The sequence below is a fragment of the Phascolarctos cinereus genome, unplaced genomic scaffold (assembly GCF_003287225.1).
Source record: "Phascolarctos cinereus isolate Bilbo 61053 unplaced genomic scaffold, phaCin_HiC Scaffold_9;HRSCAF=440, whole genome shotgun sequence".
Taxonomy (NCBI): Eukaryota; Metazoa; Chordata; class Mammalia; order Diprotodontia; family Phascolarctidae; genus Phascolarctos; species Phascolarctos cinereus.
In genome coordinates, this window is record NW_027556402.1 from 201298405 (window position 1) to 201310856 (window position 12452).

At 38.8% G+C, this 12452-nt stretch overlaps 1 protein-coding gene across 4 annotated transcripts in view; it reads left to right on the forward strand.

The window, feature by feature from the left end:
* Positions 1 to 12452, forward strand: part of CTBP1 (C-terminal binding protein 1) — a 441341-nt gene that overhangs the window by 272304 nt on the left and 156585 nt on the right. The gene's annotated exons all lie outside the window — the stretch shown is intronic.

Sequence of the window (12452 nt, forward strand, 5' to 3'; positions counted from 1 at the left end):
CACTGAATTTCCATTTTTTCCCTTAAAGGATTACACTCAGTTTTGCTGAGTAGGTGATTCTTGGCTGTAATCCTTTCTCCTTTGCCCTCCAGAATATCATATTCCCAGCCCTCCGATCCCTTAATGTAGAAGCTACTAAATCTTGTGTTATACTGATTTGTTTCCACAATACTTGAATTGTTTCTTTCTGGATGCTTGCAGTATTTTCTCCTTAATCTGGGAACTCTGGAATTTGGCCACAGCATTCCTAGGAGTTTTCCTTTGGGGATCTCTTTCAGGAGATGATTGATGGATTCTTTCAATTTCTATTTTACTCTCTGGTTCTAGAATATTAGAGCAGTTTTCCTTGATAATTTCTTGAAAGATGATGTCTAGGCTCTTTTTTTGATCATGGCTTTCAGATAATCCAATAATTTTTAAATTATCTCTCCTGGATCTATTTTCTAGGTCAGTTGTTTTTCCAGTGAGATATTTCACATTGTCTTCCATTTTTTCATTCTTTTGGTTTTGTTTTACAATGTCTTGATTTCTCATAAAGTCACTAGCTTCCAATTGCTCCATTCTAATTTTTAAGGAAGCATTGTCTTCAATGAGGTTTTGGACTTCCTTTTTCATTTGGCCAGTTCTGCTTTTGAAGGCATTCTTCTCCTCATTGGCTTTTTGGACCTCTTTTGCCATTTGGCTTAGGCTATTTTTTAAGGTGTTATTTTCTTCAATATTTTTTTGAGTCTCCTTTAGCAAGCTGTTGACTTGTTTTTCATTATTTTCTTGCATCACTCTCATTTCTCTTCCCAGTTGTTCCTCTGCTTCTCTTACTTGCTTCTCAAAGTCCTTTTTGAGCTTTTCCATGACCTGGGACTGATTCATATTTTGGGGGGGGGGGCTTTGGATGTAGGAACTTTAACTTTGTTGTCTTCTTCTGGTTGTATGTTTTGATCTTCTTTGTCACCAAAGAAAGATTCTGTGGTTTGACTTTTTTTGTGCAATTTGCTCATGTTTCCAGCCAGTTATTTGAGTTTCAAACTCTTTGTTAAGGTAGGGGTCTGCTTCCAGTGTGTGTGGAGAATGTACTTTCCCAAGCTTCAGGGGTTTTGTGCAGCTGTTTTCAGAGATACTTCTAGGGACTTGTAAATTTTCCATTGTTGCAAGGTGATATGATCAAGGGCATAGTTTTTGCTCCTTTCCTGGCCTGTGCTCTGGTCTATGAGTGACCACAAACACTCTTTTCTGCCTTGGAACTGTGAGGAGAATTACTTCTTCACCACCACTACAAGCTCCACCACGCGAGTGCTCCTCCTTGCCCCAGGATCACCACCCAGAACTGTGACCCAGATCCAAACACAGACAAAGCAAGAGAATCCTTCCTCTGCATCAGCAAAGAGATCCCTACAATCCCCCTCCGATCAGCCCCTCGATTCCCCCACAGATGGTGGGCTGAGAGCTCCAGAAGCTGCTGCCACCCCATGGCTTGCCAGGACTAGGGCTGGGACCAAGCTTCTCTCTCACTGAGGTCATAGACCTTTCCTACTGATCTTCTCAGTTGTCTTTGGTGTTTGTGGGTTGAGAAGTCTGGAAACTACCACAGCTGCCCGTGATTCAGTCCTCTGAGGCCTGCTCCAGCTTTGCTGAGGCCTGTTTTGCCTGTGCGCCCATGCAGAACTGCACTCCTGTCCCCGCCTGGCACAATACACCTTTCTGATCAACCATCCAGGTTGTGTTGGGCTAGAAATTTGTTTCACTCTGTCTTTTTGTGGGTTCTGCTGTTCTAGAATTTGTTTTGAGCCATTTTTAACAGATATTTGGAGGGATTTGAGGAGAGCTCAAGCAAGTCACTGCTTTTACTCCACCATCTTGGTTCCTCCTCTGTGTCTACAAATTAAACATAAAATGTTGGGTGATGATCTAGCTCCCATCTTTAATGAAAAATTCTGTGTTCTATGGATCTTATTGCTCTTAGAATATGACATGATTTATACCCTTCCTATAAAATTAGAATAAAGAAGTTTAAAAACAATTCATAATTTTATACTTCTAGTTACAAATAAATTTATAGTTTTCTCATTTTCCATAACTTTCAGTAAACTTATTTTTACTTCTTTTTCTTAATCTCTTTTACCTAATGACTCATTGAATATGAAAGCAAGAAAATAATCATTTCCTGCATACCACTGAATAGACATGAAATTTAGTAGTATATGGATCAAAACTATAAATCAGCTGTGGGAGCTGTGCTTAAAACAATATTAAAGACAGATTTTACTTGCATGTAGGTGGGAGGGAAGCCTTTCCTAGGCAGTTGGTAGAGAGTGAATTTCAAGTCATACCAGGTGCTTCCACGTGGGGGGAGAGAGAGAGCGAGATAGCAAGCACTAGGTCTCTCCGGAATACTTTGGGGAGAGTAGCAATCTGAGGAGAGGAAGAGTTGCCCTACACTTATGCTATTGGCTTCTCTTACTTCTCGGAAATAATGGTCTCATCCTCTTAGTTTCCATATGAACTGTGGGAGAGTGTTTGCTAGACATGGTACTTTGCCAATATGAATGGAACTTCGGAGCAAAAGCCCTCTAATCTATGACAGCTTGAGTACTGCACTGAATGATCAGTTACCTATGCACAGAAATGAATGGCAAGACAAAGTGTTGGTGTGCCACAAGGCCCTTAGTCAAATGAAAAAATGTAATTTACAGTACTAGAATACCTGCTACTATGCAAATGAAAATTGACATTTCCACTTTTTACTAACAGCCCTTCAAATACTAAAAATATCACAAAATTCTTTATAATGAACATTTTGCTACATTTTTCACTGAAAACAGACTGCAGTTTGCAAGGACAAGAGCTTGGCTGCTAACTATGAGACTTCTAGGATTGTTTTGCTCTTTTGCATATATGCTTTTATGTCAGGTTTAGACCTCTGCTTTCCATTGCTGCAAACTTATGTCCAGTTTCTGCTACAAGTGCCAAGCTGGTCCTTCCTATCATCCCTCTCTTCACTACCCTATTCTGAGATTCCTTCCCTCTGACTGCCAAATTACTGCGTAAACCACATCCTTACTTTCTATTCCTGTTACCTCCCTGCCTTCTCCAAAATTTCCAATAACAGTTAAATATCTGAGAATGGAAAATTATTCTTTTAAGATCAAGAGTTGCCATTCCAATCAACACTAATAAAAGAGAATTAGCAAACACATCAATGAACTATTCGTTTTATAATCATAAGACTACATTCAAAGAAAATTTTGGCTTTAAAATTTTTTTTTGTTTTAAAACATAATATCTGTTTTATTGTATTTTTATTTATTTTGTTAAATGTTTTCCAGTTACATTTTAATCTGGTTCAGGCTCCACTTGGGGGTGTTGTGGGCCTCAAGTGGCCCATAGGCCATGGGTTTGACGCTTCTGCACCAGATGACATTTCCAAAGTCCCTTCCAGGGTATATTAGATTGCAATAACAAAACCTAATTTTTATCAGTGGATAAAAAGACAAATTCATGTTTCATGTAAGGAAAAACTTCCATACAGAGAGAGCTATCCAAAAGTTGGATGGGCTTCCTCATGAGGTAGTGTGTTCCCCATCACTGCACATCTTCCAATGAATTTCTCTTTAGATATGAACTGAAATAGATGACCTCTGATGTCATTTTCATCTCTGGGCTTTTGTGACATCTAGAAGTGAGAGCAGAAGTTTAGGAGGAGCTCACAGTAGTAGAACACTATAATCAAGGCCATTCCATGCCTCTTCTAAGAAGTCTTTGACATGAAAAACACTTTCCATGGAGAAAGTTGCATTCTTGTCTCTCACAGGGATGTCAGGGATGAGCTATTTGAACATTTCCATCTTGAGACAAAAGCAGAATGTGAAGATGACATTTTCTTAGGCTGCACTGACAAGTTCCAACGTATGATGTATTTCCAACGTACCTGCACCATCTATGTATTCCATAGGGGAATTCTGCTATTTTCCCCAAGGAAAGTAATGCAAAATGCAAACTGCCAAAACCATGGCTTAAACATCTATTGGAAACACACAGATTCTTTCTTATACTCAGTATGTCATCGGTTTTTATGCCCATAGTATTAAAATATATCACATTGCTATCATGCTTTATATTGATCTTTGTCTCTTGAAAGATGCTATTTTTGTTTATAGTGAGTAGACTTTTCTGTTGTTTATGGAGGGAGTGAAGAAGAAGAAACCAAAAACTCAAAGGATGGATTCCTTGACTCAAGGTGGCCTTTCCTTGCTCTGTTAAGTCCCCCATGCCCTGAACCTCAAAAGTTTGGCAAAAGACTGAAGTGTAGCTTTGCCTGGCTTCTGGGAGGTTTGACTGCCTGATCAGTGACACTGCCTACACATCTTCCCTCTTTGATGTTTAGGGATTTTCACACCTTCAGCAGTTTGGAAACAAGTTTCTGTACATCCAGTCCTTGTTTAGAGCTGTGTAGAGAGACACTTTTTACTCAGTAAGAGGTTTCCAGGGAGTATTTATAGCTGTGCTTGTGAGTTCATGCAGTCCTCTAAGGAAATCACTCTGCTAGATCTACTTATTAGAATTAGGTGTTTGCTTTCTTTGTTAATGAAGGATAAAATTTATATTTTTAAGTTGCAGATAATTCCTCCTTATCAATCAAATATCAAACTATATTTTCTTCCATTCCCAAAACGATCATTTTAAAAGGAAAGTAAATAAAAAGAGGTAACCTCTAATAAACTATTGCTTAAATTCCCAAAGAGAATAAGAGGAAAATATTAGGTATTGCTCTTGTTGTCTTATAATGTTTTATCATCAGTGTGTCTTACTTCAGGCAGTTGACATCTTGAGATGATGCAGGTCATTTTGGGGGTAAATTTAATCACACTTTAAACTTTGTTAATTATTAAAAGGTGTGTTAATTATTAAAAGGAAGAAATAAACACATTAGGCTTCTTTAAAGTAATCTATAGGTCCTGGTTTCTGGCTTTTTTATGCTTTTAGATGCCTAACTTAATCATCTTGATGAAGTTGAGTAATATTTGATGTGTGCTAGTAATTGCTCATTCATTGATTTTTATCAACACCTACCTTAGCATAGATAAGTCAGTAGTGTTACTAAAAAAGCTGGAAGCAATATGGGCCCAAGAAATGGGGGGTGGCTAAATCAATTGTTGTATATGAATGAAGCAAACTGTCGTACCATAGGAATGAGGAAGATGAAGAATTCATTTTTGCATGAACTGTTGCAGAGCAAAGAAAGCAAAACCAAAGGGAGTATATAGACAGTGACTATAACAATATAAATGAAGATGATACTAAAAACAATAGAATCCAGATCAAATACAGTAGACAGTGGTATTCCAGATGACTGAGGACAAACCACTTCCTTTCTGTTAAAAATGGTAAACTAGCTGTAAGCAGAACCAGAAAAACAATAACCATAATGACTTATAATAACCTGAAGGAAAAGAGCACTAAAAGAAGTCAAGCTCCAAGCAATTATAACAACCAGTCTTGGTCCTGGAGATTGAAAGGTGAAAGAAGCATACTCAGACTGCGTGCATAGGGTACACTTCATCAACACATGGTGGATTGACTGGAATTCTCAACCAAGAGATCATCATTGCTGTCCTTTCCCCTCCTGCCTCATCCCGTTTTCTGGAGCTCTTGTTCTTCCTTCATCTTTCCTTCTAATCCCTGTCCCTATCCTTGCCCTTCTGGGACATAAGAGTGCAAGCACAAAAGCAGAATGCCTACATGACACTAACTTTGGTCCAGAAAACCACGTGGTAGCATTTGACACTATTGACCATTTGACCATTTTCTCCTCCTGCATATTCTTTCCTCTCTGGATGGCTGCTCCTCCCCAGACTTCCACTCTCCAAACCCGACCTCCAGAGAACATGCCCAGGAGGAGAGCTAAACCAGGCAACTCTACAATCCTGCTCTATCCCTGTGCTTTCTCAGACCAAAACCCCCTCCCTGATTCCCCCATAACCTGCCTGTTGTCTGCTCCTTTTAGGATGTCAACTCCTTATCTCAGGGACTATCTCACATTTCTGTTTGTATCCTCAGTCCTTGACACAGTGACTGGGACATAGTAAGCATCTAATAAATACTTTTAAATTTTCTAGTCATTCATTACATAAGGGTGAATGAATTGCCAAGACAGCCACCATATCCTTTGGTTTTGGTTAATTATTATTATTATTTTTTGTACAAGGAGAGGTTCACTTCTCAGTTTAGAAGGATTATATCTGCATATGACTATGATAAAAAACTAAGAGCATCAAAAATATTTTTTTATTGAAGGGTAAACTATTACATTGGGAAAAGTACAGTGTTGTCATTCACAATTACTATTAAATGGTTGTGTTTAACTTTCATGGGAAGGTACTATGGGTTAGGCATGAGCTGAAAACAGGTTAGAAATAAATTAAAAAGCAATTATTAGGCCCTTACTGTATGCCAAACACTATGCAAGCAGTAGGATAGAAATGCAAAAATAAAGATAAAAGCAAAGGCCTTGCCTTCAAGAGATTTATGGGGAAAGCAACATACACAAGAATAATAGTGAAGTGGAATTGGTTATAATCCATGGTTGCCCCTACAAGGCAGTGGGGAAGGCTGTGAAAGAGAAGTCTAGGAAGTCAAGAGTGAAGTGAAACATGGTGGCCAGGGTGTGCCTGAAATAGTAGCTGAGGTGAGATGGTCACCAGAGTGAAAGTCACTTGAGGGTGGCAAGGTGGTGGGAAAGGCTGTGGAAAAGGTGGAGAGTGGAGACGGAGAAGAATTATTTATCTAGAACTATACCAGACCTTAGAGGTCAACTAGTCTGACCCATTCATTTCATAAATAAAGAAACTGGAATGCAGAGATTGGTAACCTGCCCAAGAGCACAGCCAGGGACAGAATGCAGGTTCTCTCCCTCCAGAATCAGTGAGTGCTCTTTCTGTTGTACTACAGTACCTCTGACTGAAGTGGCAAAGCAAAATGTATAAATTTTATCAACTTGTAATTTACCCTCATATTGAGTGTAGTATCAGATGTGTGTTTTGAACATAAAGACTGACACCAACTAATGATCTTTCAGAGTTATCTGGTCTTTAAAGACATTATTAAAGAAAATAACTTTGAGATGCATTCAATATTTTTGAAAGTCATTCTAGCATATGAAAACTCCACATACCTCTACATCAGTCTTTCCTGTGCCTATAATGTCCACCCTGTGGTGGCTGTAGGTTACTTCATAAATAATTCCTCATCTGTACAGATATTGTTCAAAAAGAGATCTGTTCTTTCTCTGGGAGCATTTTTCCCAAAATTTTCTTCACCTTCTACTCCATGTTGAAGAACTATGGGAAATATGAATGTGATTTGTTTTATGAAAGCTAGGACTTCTATTTACTTACTAGGTTTCTGGCTTTATTGTTGTTCTTCAGGAAAGTGTGGAACAGTTTAAACTGATTCAGTCATTTGAATTGGGTGTTTTTGCCATCTCCTGTTACAATTTCACAGCACAATCATTGCCTTTATTTTTTGATGATTCTTTAACAACGATCTAGAAGTACATTTCTCGGGCCAACTGGGCCCTTTTAAATTGAGTCCCTAGGATTTGATTGCCATAAAGTTGCTGTTTCAAATGGCATCATTCCAACTACAATGAAATTTCCCCATCATGTTACTCTTTTCTCTCCTTCTACCTCCCTGCTGGCAATCCAGTTATTGAGAACCCTTTTACTTGGTTTGGGGGAAAAGGTCTTATTGTATTTGGAAACTGTTCATTCATTCGTGGAGTAACTGGCAACTGTTTGCTGTAGTCCAGCCTTTCTTAACCCAGGGCAAGACACAGTACATGGTTCAGGGTCCAGATGTGGGGTATAGCACATTGGCACAAACTATGTCACCTTTCATGGGCCCTTAGTTCAACAATTACTACTACTACCTACTACTACTACTACTACTACTACTAATAGTCATAATAATAACTAGCATTTATTTAGTGCTTTAAGCTATGCAAAGTACTTTATAAATATTATCTCATTTTATACTCACAACAACCCTGTGAGGTAGGTGTTGTTATTATCTCCATTTTACAAATGAGGATACTAAGGCAGACATCAGTTAAGTGACTTGCCTGACTCCAGCTTCAGTGCTGTATCCACTATACCATCTGTCTAGAAATGAATATGTTAAAATCTCACTATGCTTAGATGAATCCAATGATCTTATCAATGTGGAAACTCACTTCTCCAGTAGAGATCTTAACTTGTCTATGCTTTCTTGTCCTGCTCAATTTTGGTCCGTTATTGTCCATGAATTCTCTGTCAAGCATCCATATAATGCACTGGAGACCTCCCTTTAGGGCTTTAGCATTTAGTGAACAGCAGCTTATTACTTGGTTTGTCCTATGTAGGATCAGAGATCGAGAGCTGCTTTCATTTTACAAATAAGACGATGGAGGCTCAGAGAAGGGAAGAGACTTGCCCAAGGTCACACAGAGAGTAAGTAGCAGAGCCAGGATACAAACTCAGATTGTGTGTGTGACTCTCAATTCAGCACTCTGTTTGGAAGGGTCCTCATTGGCAACTTCTTCATAAACAAGAATGCACTCTACGCTGTATCCTACAAGTTGTAATCCAGCCTTTGCCAAAGACCTTTAAAGGAAATGCCACTCATTTTCCAGTCAGTCTACTCTAAACAGTTTTCATTGCTAGGAAGCTCTTCCAAAGTGTAGCACCCCTTTGGACTGCCTCCCAGTGCACTCCTTGGCTCCTGGAAGATGACTGCCTCTGGTTCACCATGCTCTGCAAATTTGTATTCCTAAAGCTGTTAACCCCTTTGTAGTGCCCACTATGAACAAACTGTTGTTCTAATTTTTGTCCTTTGGGCACAGGTGCAGCAAATCTAATCTCTTTTCCTTGTATCAGCCTTTCAAAGAGGTTGAAAATTGCCCTCATGTTCCATATAATACTTTTCTTTTCTAGACTAAATATTTCCAGTTCCTCAGCTGATCCTTATGTGGCATAAATGTCCTCCCTAAAATGTAGCCTTCATTTGAAGGGCTGCCATGGAAAAAAATGGATTAGCCTTGTTCAGCATGGCCTGAGGAGCAATGGATAACAGTGGCTTAGTGTACAGAAATTCTTCCAACAATTAGATGTTCAAAATAATCAGCACAGCTTAACTACTCTTCTGATAAAGCATTCTTGATGATTGCTTTTATGCTACTTCCTGTGTATACATTCCCGTTGGTAATATGCTGTAGCCTGGTATACCCATTATGCATTTTCCCATTGCTATTTGGATAACCTGTAATTTTAATTTTTTTGGAGATCATGTGTTTCATTATTTGAGGTCATCTACCATCACCTTGAGAACATGCATGTTAAAAACATGGGTTTTTCTATCAGAGAGCAGCTTGGGATCATTGAAAACACCACATAATCTCCCCCTTTTATTTGGAAAATCCCTCTGTATCATAAATTATCAAGGTACTTAAGGGGTTGTATGAATTCACTACATCAGAGGTTGTCCCATTTCTGCTGGTTCACAAATCAGCTTACTCTATTGCTAAACAGTTCAAAATATTCCAAAGTTGTTGACCACTCATGTGCTGTTGTGTGCATCAGTGACATTTCTAATACTTCTGGAGAAGGGAGGTTTTATGAAGAAAATGACAGAAGATGCCTAAGCCTCACCCCTTAAAACCACATCTAAGCTTATCATCTGATCACTGCCTGCTCCGTAGTTGCTGCTTTTGTACTATAACTTACTTTAGAACTCTAGGACTATGTGTACTATTGAAATAGAACTTATTGTATTTTAAACACCATTTTAAAGCCTTTTTCAAATTACTTAAATGGAGCCCAGTACTATATCCAAAATGATCATAGTTTCACTTAGGCTTATCATTTGGAGAGTTCAGTCTTTTAAAAAACAAAGGGTTTCCTTCCTTGTTTTAGTTCTAATTTACTGACACCTCACCTAAGTTGTAACTTGAAAGAAGAAAGATGGAGTTAGGAATTGAGTAGGAGGGAATGGAAGAGAAGGGAAGAGGGAAAAGAAGGGAACAGCGAAGGGAGTAAGGAATACAATTTGTCTGGAAGCAAATGTGCACAAAAGTGGAATAGCATTAGATATGGCTGGAAATGTAGGTTAAGGCCAAGATGAATGGTCCTTGTATGCCAAGATCATGATTTTTATTGCTATGCTGGAGTCAGTTCATGTTTCAAGAGCTAATTGTTAAATTTTCAGTATGAGTATTTACATCTCAGAAATTGGCAAATGCTATCAATTAGGGCTTGATTGATTGTAATGTTGATTGTCTACACTTAGAAGATGATGGAGAAAATAGTAATAATGCAGAATAACTTTAAAATGTATCATGCATACATTTTTTTTCTCAGAGAGCTGGTTGTTATACATTTACTAGCACACCTCTGATGAATTTATACTTTAGTAAGCAGTGAGGATCCACTGATGATATGGGTAGGAGAGGAACATTGTGGTGTGAAATGACTTATTTTCTATGAGAGAAAAATTGGTTACAATTAATATTTTTATTATATATAATATTTTGTTTAACATTTTGAAAATACCTAGCCCAGGGGTGGGGAACCTGCAGCCTCAAGGCCACATGTGGCCCTCTAGGTCCTCAAGAGTGGCCCTTTGATTGAATCCAAACTTCACCCTGTAAACAGCCCTGTGAACACCTCTGAAGCCAGATGGAATCTCCTGTCGAAATTAAGTCAGAGGCAAAATATCTGTTGGCTTAAAAATGCTAATTTCTTTACTTTAATAAATTAACACATCCTGTGGCTCTGCAAAAACTGTTAATATTGTGTTATTTTTCATAATGTTTGCTTTGTTCCTATCATCAACCAATATTAGTGGTGCTAGGAGCCTTACTTCAACAAAAGCTTAAGTGGTGAATATTCAGATTTTTCTGACTGGGGTATCAATGGATTCTCTTGAAATACTGTAATTTATGACAGGGCTTGCTGCAAGAAGTCTCTTTTGCACACTGAGAGTGGCATTGGTCCCCATGATGCTACTCGCTTTGTACGTATATAGTTTGTCCTTGGTTCAGGCCCAGTTATTTCAGCTACTGCCACACCTCTTCTACTCTGCCCTTACTTGATCTCCTGCTGCCTCTCTCCATTACCCCCTACTTGCTTTGCTTTTTATCTGGTTTGCCTAGATCCTCCATTCTCCAGAAGTATTATTTTTAATGTTTCTTAGATGTTCAAGTCATAGGGTTTTTGTTGAGAATGGTGTTAATATATACATTGCTCCTTTTTTTTTTCTTTTCGGTGAGGCAGTCAGAGTTAAATGACTTGCCCAGGGTCACACAGCTAATAAGTGTCAAGTGTCTGAGGCCGGATTTGAATTCAGGTCCTCCTGACTCCAAGGCCAGATTTCTATCCACTGTGCCACCTAGCTGCCCCCTACGTTGCTTCTTTTCAAAAGCTCTTAACAAGTCTAGAACTCTGGACCAACTCTCTTAGGGTACAGTTTGATAAGGATAAATGTTTAATCTTAACTTAGGTTTAAAGAATCAACTTCACAGATTCAAAGGGGGGAGATGTGGTCATCTATAGAATTATAGATCTAGAGATAGAAGAAATCTTAGAAGCCATCTAGTGCAACCAAGGATGAGGCAACTGAGGCCCAGAGAGGCTAAATTATTTGCTCAAGGTCACACAGGTGGAAGGGAAGGGAATGAGAATGTATATAGTTCCTGCTCTGTGCCATGCACTATGCTAGGCAGCTTTTTACAAATATCTCATTTGATCCTCACAGTCACTCTGGGAAGTAGGTGCTATCATTATCCCCATTTTATAGTTAGGAAACTGAGGTGGGCAGAGGTTGTGTCCAGGGTCACATAGCTAGTTAAGTGTCTGAGGTCAAATTTGAATTCAAGTCTTCCTGACTTCAGGGCCCAAGCTCCATCCACTGAGTCACCAATTTCCTTTTCCTTACACAGGTAGTAAGCAGCAGAGGTTGGGATTTGAACTTAGATCCTGTGGCTCCAGAGCAGTAGCTTTCCACATTAAGTCATCTGAAAATGATCAGAGGGCTTTGGTGAACTTTAAGTCCAGTGAGCCAACATTATGATATGGGAACCAAAAAGGTTGATGTCATCTTAGGCTACATTAAGAGAAGGCGGAGTATCAAGGACTACAGAGTATAGGCCTGACCTTTCTAGACCATACTAGAAGTCTGACATTCAGTTCTGAATATCAATTGTACGAAACACATTGATAAGAGGAAGAATGTCCTTAACCATTAGAGTAGAAACTGCCCCATTAGGATTGGTTGAAGGAACTGGAGATATATAGCCCACAAAAGAGAAGATTTAGAAGAGCTATATCATTATGTCACCAGTCCATAGCACAATGCCTGAGACATAACACATGCTAAATAAATGTTGGTTTGGGTTTTATTTTTTTGGTAATTTTTATTCTGAACTC